This window comes from Loxodonta africana, chromosome 5, assembly GCF_030014295.1.
Source record: "Loxodonta africana isolate mLoxAfr1 chromosome 5, mLoxAfr1.hap2, whole genome shotgun sequence".
In the NCBI taxonomy this organism is placed as follows: domain Eukaryota; kingdom Metazoa; phylum Chordata; class Mammalia; order Proboscidea; family Elephantidae; genus Loxodonta; species Loxodonta africana.
Window position 1 is genome coordinate 154,436,360 of NC_087346.1, and position 10,456 is coordinate 154,446,815.

At 46.5% G+C, this 10,456-nt stretch overlaps 1 non-coding gene across 1 annotated transcript; it reads right to left on the bottom strand.

Moving 5' to 3' along the window:
- Positions 1 to 1,423: 1,423 nt before the first annotated feature.
- TRNAG-CCC (transfer RNA glycine (anticodon CCC)) lies at positions 1,424 to 1,495 on the bottom strand. Its single transcript has one exon. It is a non-coding gene; the product is annotated as a tRNA-Gly (tRNA).
- Positions 1,496 to 10,456: the final 8,961 nt, after the last annotated feature.

Here is a 10,456-nt window from a genome sequence, read left to right on the forward strand (position 1 = left end):
AACTTCCACAATGAACCTGGAACTCAGGAATCTTGACACCCGCCTCTCTTGCCTACTTTAAGACAGTTTGTAAGACCTGCAGTTCCTCTTCTTTTCCTTCCATTTGCACGAATTCTCTAAATTTCTCTTAGGGCCGCAGTTTTATGGTTTAAAAGGAAGCATGCAAGTGGGTCCTGGCTGAGTCTGGAGACTCTAGAGCTGGAAGCTTGGGTTCGGCTCCCAGGCCCTTGCTGCCCGGCGCTACAGACTCGGGCCTGTCAGTCTTCTCATCTGTATAATGGGGCTTATAATAATTCCTGCCTCATAGGGCTGTTATGAGGCTTCAGTGAGTTGATGTATAGGATGCAATCGGAATGGTGCCAGGATTTAGAATGCCCTTCCTCTTACCAGGAAGGAGCCCTCGTGGTGCAGTGGTTAAGGGCTTGGTTGCTAATGGAAAGGCAAAAGGTTAGAGTGCTTGGAAGAAAGGCCTGGTGAGCTGTGTCAAAAAAAAAAAAAATCAGCCTTTGAAAACCCTATAAAGCACAGTTCCACTCGGCACACATGAGTTAGGGTAACTCAGACGCAACTGTTTTTTCAGTATTATCAGGTCTTGGGACTCAACCAAACAGCCTTCGGGCTGCTGCTCTTCGCTGCCTTCCTGCAACACCTGGCATCAGCCAGACCAGGAGCAGAGAAGAAGGAGGGAAGTCCTGGGAGAAAAGGAACCTAAATTAACGTCCTGAAGATCCCCAACTACACTCTTGTCTTGTAGACCCTCACGAGGAATTGATGAGGTCAGCAAGGTGGGGGTGAGGATTCCCTTTTGCCCAACGAGGAAACCGACGTCCAGAAAGGTTGAGGGGCTTGCCCAAGGCTGACCAGCGAGGAAGAGGCCTGGAATGAGAGCCCAGCGCTTGGATTTCTGGACCAGCAAGGCAGTCCCATCACACACGCTCACTGCACTGCTTGTCCTTGGCTCAGCCTCTTTCTGCATTACAACTGGTACTACTGGCTGACTTTTCTTATGACTTGGATGAGCTGGACCCAAAGGCATAAGAGCGAGACAGATTCTGTTTTACTGCTAGTCCCAGGCCAGGATGCTGTAAAGCAGGCTCTCGGAGAAGCTTTCACCAGACACTGTCAGTCTGTAATGTCTGTGAGATAACTGTTGTAGTCAGGTGCTGCTGAGTCGGACCCCGACTCATGGTGAGCCCTTGCACAACAGAACAAAACATTGCCCAGCCTTACCCCTGTGCTGTACCCACGATCAGCTGTGAATCAGACCATCGTGGTCCATAGGATTTTCTCTGGTGATTTTTGGGATTAGATCTCCAGGCCTTTCTTCCTAGTCTGTTTTAGTCTAGAAACTCCTCTGTAATCTGTTCAGCATCATAGCCACACACAAGCCTCCATGGACAGCCTGGTGGTGCTGCGCTTGAGGTGCATTGGCTGGGAATTGAACCTAGGTCTTCCGCATGGGAGGCGAAAATTCTGCCACTGAACCACCAATGGCGTGCTCAAAATGTGGGTGAATATAGGAGCTTAAACTCGGATGCAGTAATGGTAAGGATCATTTAAGCCATCTTAGCATTTGACTGGAGCCCTGGTGGTGCAGTGGTTAAGCACTTAGCTGCTAACTGAAAGTTTGGTGGTTCTAACCCACCAGCTGCTCCGTGGGAGAAAGATGTGGCAGTCTGCTTCAGTAAAGATTTACAGTCTTGGAAAGCCTATGGGGCAGTTCTATTCTGTCTTTCCAAGTTGCTAGAAGTTGGAATTGACTCAACGGCAATAAGTTTTTAGCATTTGACTATTTTTCTGTGCATGTGGTTGGGGAAAAGGAAGTGCAATTTCTGTTTGCTGAGCACCTACTAGGCTCCTGGGTGGTGCAAATAATTTGTACTCGACAACTAATCTAAAGGTTGGTGGTTCAAACCCCGTGGTGCTGCAGAAGAAAACCTGGAAATCTGCTCTCAGAAAGAATACACCCAACAAAACTCCACGGGGGCAGTTCTACTCTGTAACACATGGTAAAAAAAAAAAAAAGTCACTGTGAATTGGAAATGACTTGACAGTAAAGGTTTTTTTTGAGCAGCTACTAGGTCCCTCACACGTTCCTTAATTTCATATTCACATCAACAGCCCAGTGAGATGGGTATGGGGTCTTTGTTTTTCAGAGAATACTGAAATCTGGAGTTGGGTTAGTCCATTGCTCAAGGTCACACAGTTAAAGAGCCAGTATCTGGACTTTACAGTAATTCCACGAAATTCTAACGCGCAGCCTATTTGCAGTGTTGTCACTAGCGGGGGCAGGGGGTGTGAACCGCACCCAGTGACACAGTCAGAGGTGCCGACATCAAATGACTGTCTATAAAATTTTAGTGCAGTGTTTCAGCAGAAATTTATTGCTTTTTTATGAAAACATCCCTGTAGTTAGTTGCAAGAGGCAAAACATTTTTCGTAAGCCCAGCTTGCTGTATCAACATACCTACAAGGCTAAAACTATGCTGGTTTACTTTTTGAACCTTCCGATGTACTCTGGTCAGAGCTGTCATTATCACCCAATTACAGTGATGCTCCGAGTCACGTGGTCTCATCTGCACCCGCTAGAAGCACACGCTGTTGTTTTTGTTGCTGCCGGGTGTCCTTATAGTTGCTGATTTTGCAATATTGTGACAATTAGTATTTGTGAACCTATGTCAATAACTTTTTTGAGAATGAAGCAGTAATTCAAGAAGCCCTGGTGACGCAGTGGTTAAGGTGCTCGGCTGCTAACTGAAAGGTCAGCGGTTGGAACCCACCAGTTGTTCCTCAGGAGACAGATGTGGTGGTTTGCTTCCGTGAAGATTTACAGCCTTGGAAACCCCGTGAGGCAGTTCTAGTCTGTCCTACAAAGTGGCTATGACAATAAAAAAAACAAACAAACCTGTTGCCATCGAGTCAATTCCAACTGATAATGACCCTAAAGGACAGAGTAGGCCTGCCCCGTAGGGTTTCCAAGGAGCGACTGGTGAATTCGAACTGCAGACCTTTTGGTTAGCAGCTGAGCTCTTAACCACTGTGCCACCAGGGCTCTTTTTTTTTTGAGAACGAAGTAGTAATTAAAGGAAAAGAAGGAGAAAAATAAAAAAAAAGGCTTCCGCTCAGTTACTAATAGTGTAACTCAGTGTAGAAAGATTTTACAAAACGATTTTGTTCTTAGTATTCATATAATCTAAGAAATATTGCATTTAAGCAATTTGCAACTACATTTATTGTGTATTCCTCTGTGATTAAAACTGATAATAAACATTACTGAGCATTCAGTTTGGCCTGGTATGGGAGGAGGTCCATGGGGCGGAAGGAATACCCTGAGTTACTACACTGGGCGATGCCAATCCTACTGACACCATTGCTCTTTGGTCCACCCGCGCCGAGGGGCCTGCATCTGCTTAAAGTGCCTTTTCAACACTTTAATAAGCTCTGAAAGCACTCTGGAAAGCAGTTGCAAAAATATAAATCAAAGAAAACACTTATAGGAAGAAGAAAGAATGTTAGAAACAAAACAAACCAACCTCAAATCCCTCCCTGGTGTTGATAGCTTTCACTGGGGAGCATAAAGAAACAGAAACTCTTAAACTCAGCCCTCAGGCTTGTTAATAATGGGCTGGTAAGAGAATGTTAATGAAACGTTATTAGTTTTTTTTTTTTTTCTTGTTAAACTCTAATTTCAGATAATTCCGTTCGTCATCCGGTTTTTACGAGGAATGAAAACAAATGTTTTCCAAAGCTTCAGACCAAAATCTCTGTGTGGGTTTCTTGATTTCAGCCAAATATTCTGTGTCTTTTCCCAGCTGGGAATTCTCTTTCCCTGTCTCTCTCTGTTGCTCCAAGTCCTACGCGTCTCGTTGGTCCAAGTTTCCTCTTCATTTTCCCGAGATGCCAGCCCTGCCCTGACAGAGTCCTGGGTTCAGGTCCACCCCCTCCTTTTACAACTATTAAAAAATTAGTTTATGTTGCAATATAAGCTGTACTTAAATACATTCCCACTGCAAAATAAACAAGAGATTGTTTTTGTCAGGTGTTTTTGAGCCAGTTTCGACTCATAGCAGCCCCAGGTACAACAGAATAAAATGCTGCCCAGTCCTGCCCCATCCTCTCAATCATTGCTATGCTTGAGCCCATTGTTGCAGCCACTGTGTCAGTCCACGTCCTTGAGGGTTCCCCTCTTTCTTGCTAGCCCTCTGCTTTACCAAGCATGATGTCCTTCTCCAGGGACTGGCCCCTTCTGATGCTGTGTCCAAAGTAAACGAGCTGAAGTCTTGCCATCCTTGCTTCTAAGGAGCATTCTGACTGTGCTTCTCCCAAGACAGATTTGTTCATTCTTCTGGCAGTGCATGGTATAGTCAATATTCTTCACCAGTGCCATAATTCAAAGGCGTCAATTCTTCTTCGGTCTTCCTTATTCATTGTCCAGCTTTCACATGCATATGATGAGACTGAAAATACCATGGCTTGGGCCAGGTGCATCTTGGTCTTCAAGGTGACATCTTTGCTTTTCCACACTTGAAAGAGATCTTGTAACCTGACCCTACGAATACCAGTAAATTTCCATAAGTTCTTAAACTAGCCCCAGCCAGATTTGGCCCTTCATCCCTGCATGCACAGAAGGGCCAGCTGTGAACACTAATTGACCTCCATAGAGGACTCGCTAACAGGAGGAATGAATCAGAAGGAAAATCATTACTGGACCCTATTCTGAAGCCAGAGGTCAGACAAGAACCACTGTCATCTCCTGTTTCCTGGCCACCATCTAGAATTTTCCCTGCCCAGCATGCCTGCGAGGCCACCATCTTGCTGCCCAAATCCCGTATTATCTCTGCTTCCCCATAGCTCAGAGAGCTAGACTGAGGAACTTCCTCCTGGTTCTTTGTGTATTGCAATAAATTTACTTTCTCTTTCTCAAAGACCAGCGTCCAGATAATTGGCAAGTCTGAGCGCGCAGGACAAGGACCCACCTTCTTGCGTTAAGTAACAGTCTGGCAACAGATTTGCCCAGTGCACTACATCACTTGATTTCTGCGGTCTTATTTGTAGCATGCAAGAGCTCTTCCACAGCCTTTGAATGTTCCCGTTGCATTGCATCCTGTTATTGTTTACACATGCAACTGTCAAGAAGGAAAATTTGATCACAGAGTCAGAGTTATCAGGGTTTGTTAAGTGAGAAATCATTCACGAACAGGGAGCATCCCAAACTGAAAAGGGCGAAGGGGCTGGAGTTTACACAGTTACAGCACCCTTTAAAGCTTAGATGGGTAAGTATCTTTCCCTTTGCTTTGATTGGTTAATCACGTTTAATTTTCTTTTTGTGACCACGCCGGCAGAGATTGGAGTAAGGCAGCCACAAGCTCAGGAACACATGGGGCCGCCAGAGACTGAAAGAGGTGAGGAATTATCCTCCTCTTTTTTTTTTTTTTTTTTTAGAGCCTCCAGAGGGAGCATGGCCCTGCTGACACCTTGATTTCAGACTTCTGGCCTCCAGCACAGAAGATAAATTTCTGCTGGTGTACGTTGCCAACCTGGTGGTAACGTGTTAGGGCAGCCCCACAAGACAAATGCATGCCATTAGAAAAAGTTTTTTAAAAATGAAGACATCAGATTAGAGCATCTCTCAGGATTCTCCTATAGGACAAGCTGAAGACCTGTGAGATATCCTGTGGTTTCCGGAGACCAAGAACAACAACCGGGACTTGGCTAAATCCCTGTATTTTTCACTGAAGGATGTACATGGAAATTCTGGGTCTCCATCCCACATCTATGCATTTCTGGAGATTGGATCAGGTGTGGGCTTTTCAACAAGGTTTTAGGCGAGATTCGGTAATCCAGTTCTTGTGCAAAACCACAGCTCTGAGACTCAGCCAGTATTGGCACCCAACCCTAGGAAGGAAGAGGGAGACCTCAGAGAGTGTTGGGGTTAGAAGGGCCCTTAGGGATCAGCCAGGGCAACCCTGTTATTGAGAAACCAAGGCTTAGAGAAGGCAAAAGACTTGCTAAAGCCATCTAGTTAACAACAGGTAGAGCTAGAATTGAACAAAGCTAGAAGCTGGGTTTGACTTCAAACTCCGGCTGCATCCCTTTGCTTTGGGTGCATATGTCTGAGACCTGGCAATGGTCCGTCCTTGGTTTAATACAAATACCACATGTGGGTGGCTTTCAAGAGCAGAAATTAATTTTCTCACAGTTCTGGAGGCTAAAAGTCTGGATAGGGTCTCAGGCTTGTCAGTTTCTCCCTTGGTAGTTCCAGGTGCTGCTTGGCTCCTCGGTTTGTCGAGGGTTCTCACATATCAAGTGGCATCAGTCTACCCCTGCATTTGTCTCTGTGCCTAACCCTCTCTTTTCGTAACTCAGGAGCGACTTGGGCATAACCTAATAAACATAACAAAGAAGACTACATTCCCAAGTGGGATTATATCCACAGGTATAGGGGGTTAGGATTCATATATATATATATTTGTAGGGGGCACAATTCAATCCATAACACATGAGTTGAGACAAAGTTCTAGCCATATGGAGCCCCCAGGATAGAGGGCGAGACAGAAGAAAACAAACCCACTTTAACAAAAACAGAAATCCCCATTGTAGCTCCCTGATACAAGGCCCCATGCTGGGTGCCAGGGATGAAGGAGCAAACGTGGACCCTGTGGTCAAGGATGGAAGGGAAGACTGGAGGAAGGGGAAAGAACTAAGCAAGGCTCAGGCACTGCGCTGGGTGCACATTATACACACTCAGAGCCACTCAATGAGTGACAATTCTACCCACTGAACACATGAGAAAACTGAGGCTCAGAGGGGTGAAGTAACTTGTTGAAGGTCACACAGCTTTAAAGCAATGGAGCCAGGTTAGAACTCAAGTATCTCCCACCCTGGCCTGAAGGGCGAGAGGAATATAAACAGGTAAGTCCATCAGCCCAGAGACGAGCAGTCCCAGGCACTTCATTTCATCAGAAATTCTTGCCCAGGAGTTTGGGTCCTAGGAATGGAGGGAAGGAAGGGTGTTTTTCTCTGAAAGGCATCTCCCCCATGCATGTGAGGATGTGTAAAGCCTGTTTTGAGTGTGAGGTCTTTGGCATAAGGTATAATAAAGCTGGGCGATATTAATGGACCGCCACCTGTCTGTCAGTTTGCTGTACTGTGGTGGCTTGCATGTTGCTGTGATGCCGGAAGCTATGCCACCAGTATTTCAAAAACTAGCAGGGCCACTCATGTTGGACAGGTTTCAGTAGAGCTTCCAGACTAAGACAGGCTAGGAAGAAAGGCCTGTTGATCTACTTCCAAAAACCAGCCAGTGAAAATCCTATGGATCACAAGGAACGCTGGCTGATATGGTGCTGGCGGATGAGATGAGAAGGCGTTACAATAGCTACAGCAATGGGCTCAAGCATCATGAAGATGCTGCAGGACCAGGCAGTGTTTTGTTCCATGCATGGGGTCGCTGTAAGTCAGGAGCAGACTTGCTGGCAGTTTACAATGATACGGAACGCCTAAGCCTCCGACGCTTAGCTTGGAGTTGGCAGGGGGAATGGAGGGTGGTCAGAGTTCAGGGATTGAATGGTGCCCCCCCCCCAAATGTGTCGGAATCCTAACTCCTATACACGTGGATACAATCCCATCTGGGAACACGGTTTCCTTTGTTATGGTAATGAAACTGTATCAGTGTAGGGTATGTCTTAAGCCAATCACCTTTGAGATCTAAAAGAGCAGTTTCGGCACAGAGAAGGAAGCACAAACGGAGAGGAAGATACTTCCCACATGAAGATAGCCAAGGAACCTAGGAACAGAAGCTGAGAAAAAATAAGGACCTTCTCCCAGAGCCAATAGAGAGAGAAAGCCTCCCCAAGAGCCAGTGCCCTGAAATCGGACTTCTAGCCTCCTAAACTGTGAGAAAGTAAATTTCTGTTTGTAAAGCCCCCTACTTTGGCATTTCTGCTATAGCAGCACTTAGAAACTAAGACAGAGGGGCTGGCGAGGTTAGTTGTCCGCCTCTTTTTTTGGGCCCAGAGAGTTTCCCGATAAGCTTCTGAGTAAGGGGGTGCCAGGCAGGCGGCTCCCTGAGACACAGAGTCAGCCAGCCCCTGATGCAGCAGGCCCTGCACAGTTACCTGCCTGTGAGCAGACGAGACTTGGGACCAGCCAGTGCATCTTAGATGCAGGCTGAGGCACATCTGGCTTCTGGTCTCCTGGGTGACCTTGGGCAGCCAGGGCTCCCTGAGCCTTTCTTTCCTCATCTCGAACCTGGGACAACTACCAATGGCTGTGAAGCAAGAACTACCTTGTAAGTTTGTTTAGCAGATTAACAACGACAACGGGTGGAAGCATGCCTTATAAAAACAAACATCAGGTTCCCGCTTGAGCCCTCTCCATCCTCTCCACTGTTGCTGTTCCGGGAAGCCCCCTTTTATTCCACGGGGCCATTTCTAGGCCCCTGCTGGACACAGGTGCCCTCTGTGGACCTGGGGCCCTCCAGAGCCCCCAAACCTGGCTCTGGTGCAACTCAGTGCTGGTCCCAGCAACACCCCGAAGCCGTCATAGACTGAGAATGGGTACAAACCTCCTGATGGACATGGAAAAGATGTCAAGAATCTGAAAAAATATATGTTTGGGCTGCGGCCCCGCCTTCGTCCCCCATGCGCTGTTTTAGTTGAAAGGCTATTTTTTTTTTTTTTTTTTGCCTGCAGATTATCTGAGAACTGCTTGGCACTTGGGAATTTTCCACTGGCGCTCACTGAGCCCGTTGGTGCCAAGAATGGAGAGAAGAAATATCAGAGAAAATGGGCCCCGCTTTCCTGCCAGCCTTAATTTGGGAGACTTTTTCCATCCTTGGGGCCATTTGTGAGAAATCAAGCTCTGAGGCCTTCTAGGGAAAGTCTTTTGACTTTTTATTCTCCAGGGTGGAAACGCTCCACATCTGAACGTTCAGTGGCGACTTGAGAAGGGTATGGAGTCGCAAAGCCGAGTTGCGTGCACTTCGTTTTTTTCTTTTATCAGAGGGAGGCTGCGTGGTTTCGGCAGCCTGAAGGAGCTCAATCTGACAGTGGCTTCGCTGCCTATTGCAACGTGGACTGGACAGAATGGGTTGTCTCAAAACCCTGGTTCCTGCTATCTTAGTCTCCTAGTGTTGCTGTAACAAACCATCACAAGTGGGCGGCTTTAAAGAAGAGGAATTTATTTTCTCACATTCCAGGAAGCTGAAAGTCCAAATCAGGGTGTCGGCCATGTTGATACCTTCCATGGGCCTCTCTGCTAGTTTCTGGCGTCTGCCAGTGATCACTGGCTTTCCTTTGCTGGTGGGTGAGTCCTCAGCAGGGGAGGATTAACCAGTCAGCAAGGCACTGGAGGACTTACATTAAGCAAGGTATGCACAGGCTTACTTGTGTTTACTTACTAATCTGTAGTATGTAATTTCACATGGGTTTCACCACATCTTTGATTAGTAAGATTAGTAAGTAAGCAGACCGCATCCTTTGGACCCAGGGTCCCTGTTCTGAGAAGCTCCTAGACCAGGGGAAGATTGATGGCAAGGACCTTCCCCCAGAACTAACAGACAGCCTTTCCCTAGAGCTGGCACCCTGGATTCGGGCTTCTAGCCTCCTAGACTGTGAGAGAATAAATTTGTCTGTTAAAGTCATCCACTTGTAGTATTTCTGTCATAGTAGCGCTAGATAACTAAGACACCATTTTTGAGCCTTTAGGGACAAATCTTGATAGAAATTTTCAACCATGCCTCAGTCCTACTATAGGATATTAAAGGGAAGAATCTCTTTAAAGAGGGTGAAAATGTGTGGGTACCCCAAACAGGCTAACAATCTGCCCTTCAAGCTGATGTTCTCTATATTTATGGCAGTGGGCGAGGGGGGCAGGCATAGAGAAGGAGGACCCCTAGTGTTTACCTCAATCTCTCCTTTGCTGTCAGAGCAATTCCACTCTGGCCCAAACTTGCAGGTCTCACAGAGGAAAACCAAGTGTCTGCAATGAACTGGATCCTCCCTTCTTAGATTAGAGTTTGGCAGTCATCTTTTGATCCTCAAGCCTACCTTTGGGAGTCTTATTCTTTAACCCAAGAGGCTCCTCATAGAATTTTTTTTCCGCCACATAGCCTTTGAGAAAAGTTCTACCAAATACAATTCCCTTCATCTTATTCTTTAAGAGATGGTTTGGTCGCTTTTCTAGGTTGGCTCTAGGAACATGCTCAGGTGTCAGCCCTTAATCTGTTTGTTCTTCTGGCTTAAAGTGGCTGCAACAATGGGCTCAAACAAAGCAACCATTGTGAGGATGGCACAGGACCAGACAGTGTTTCGTCCCATTGTACACGGGGTCGCTACGAGTCAGAACTGACTTGGCAGCACCTAACAACAACATCTGTCGTTGTGTAACAGTATCACCATAAGTTTAGCAGTTTTAAACACACATTAATTACCCTGTGTTATCCCAGTAGACTCAA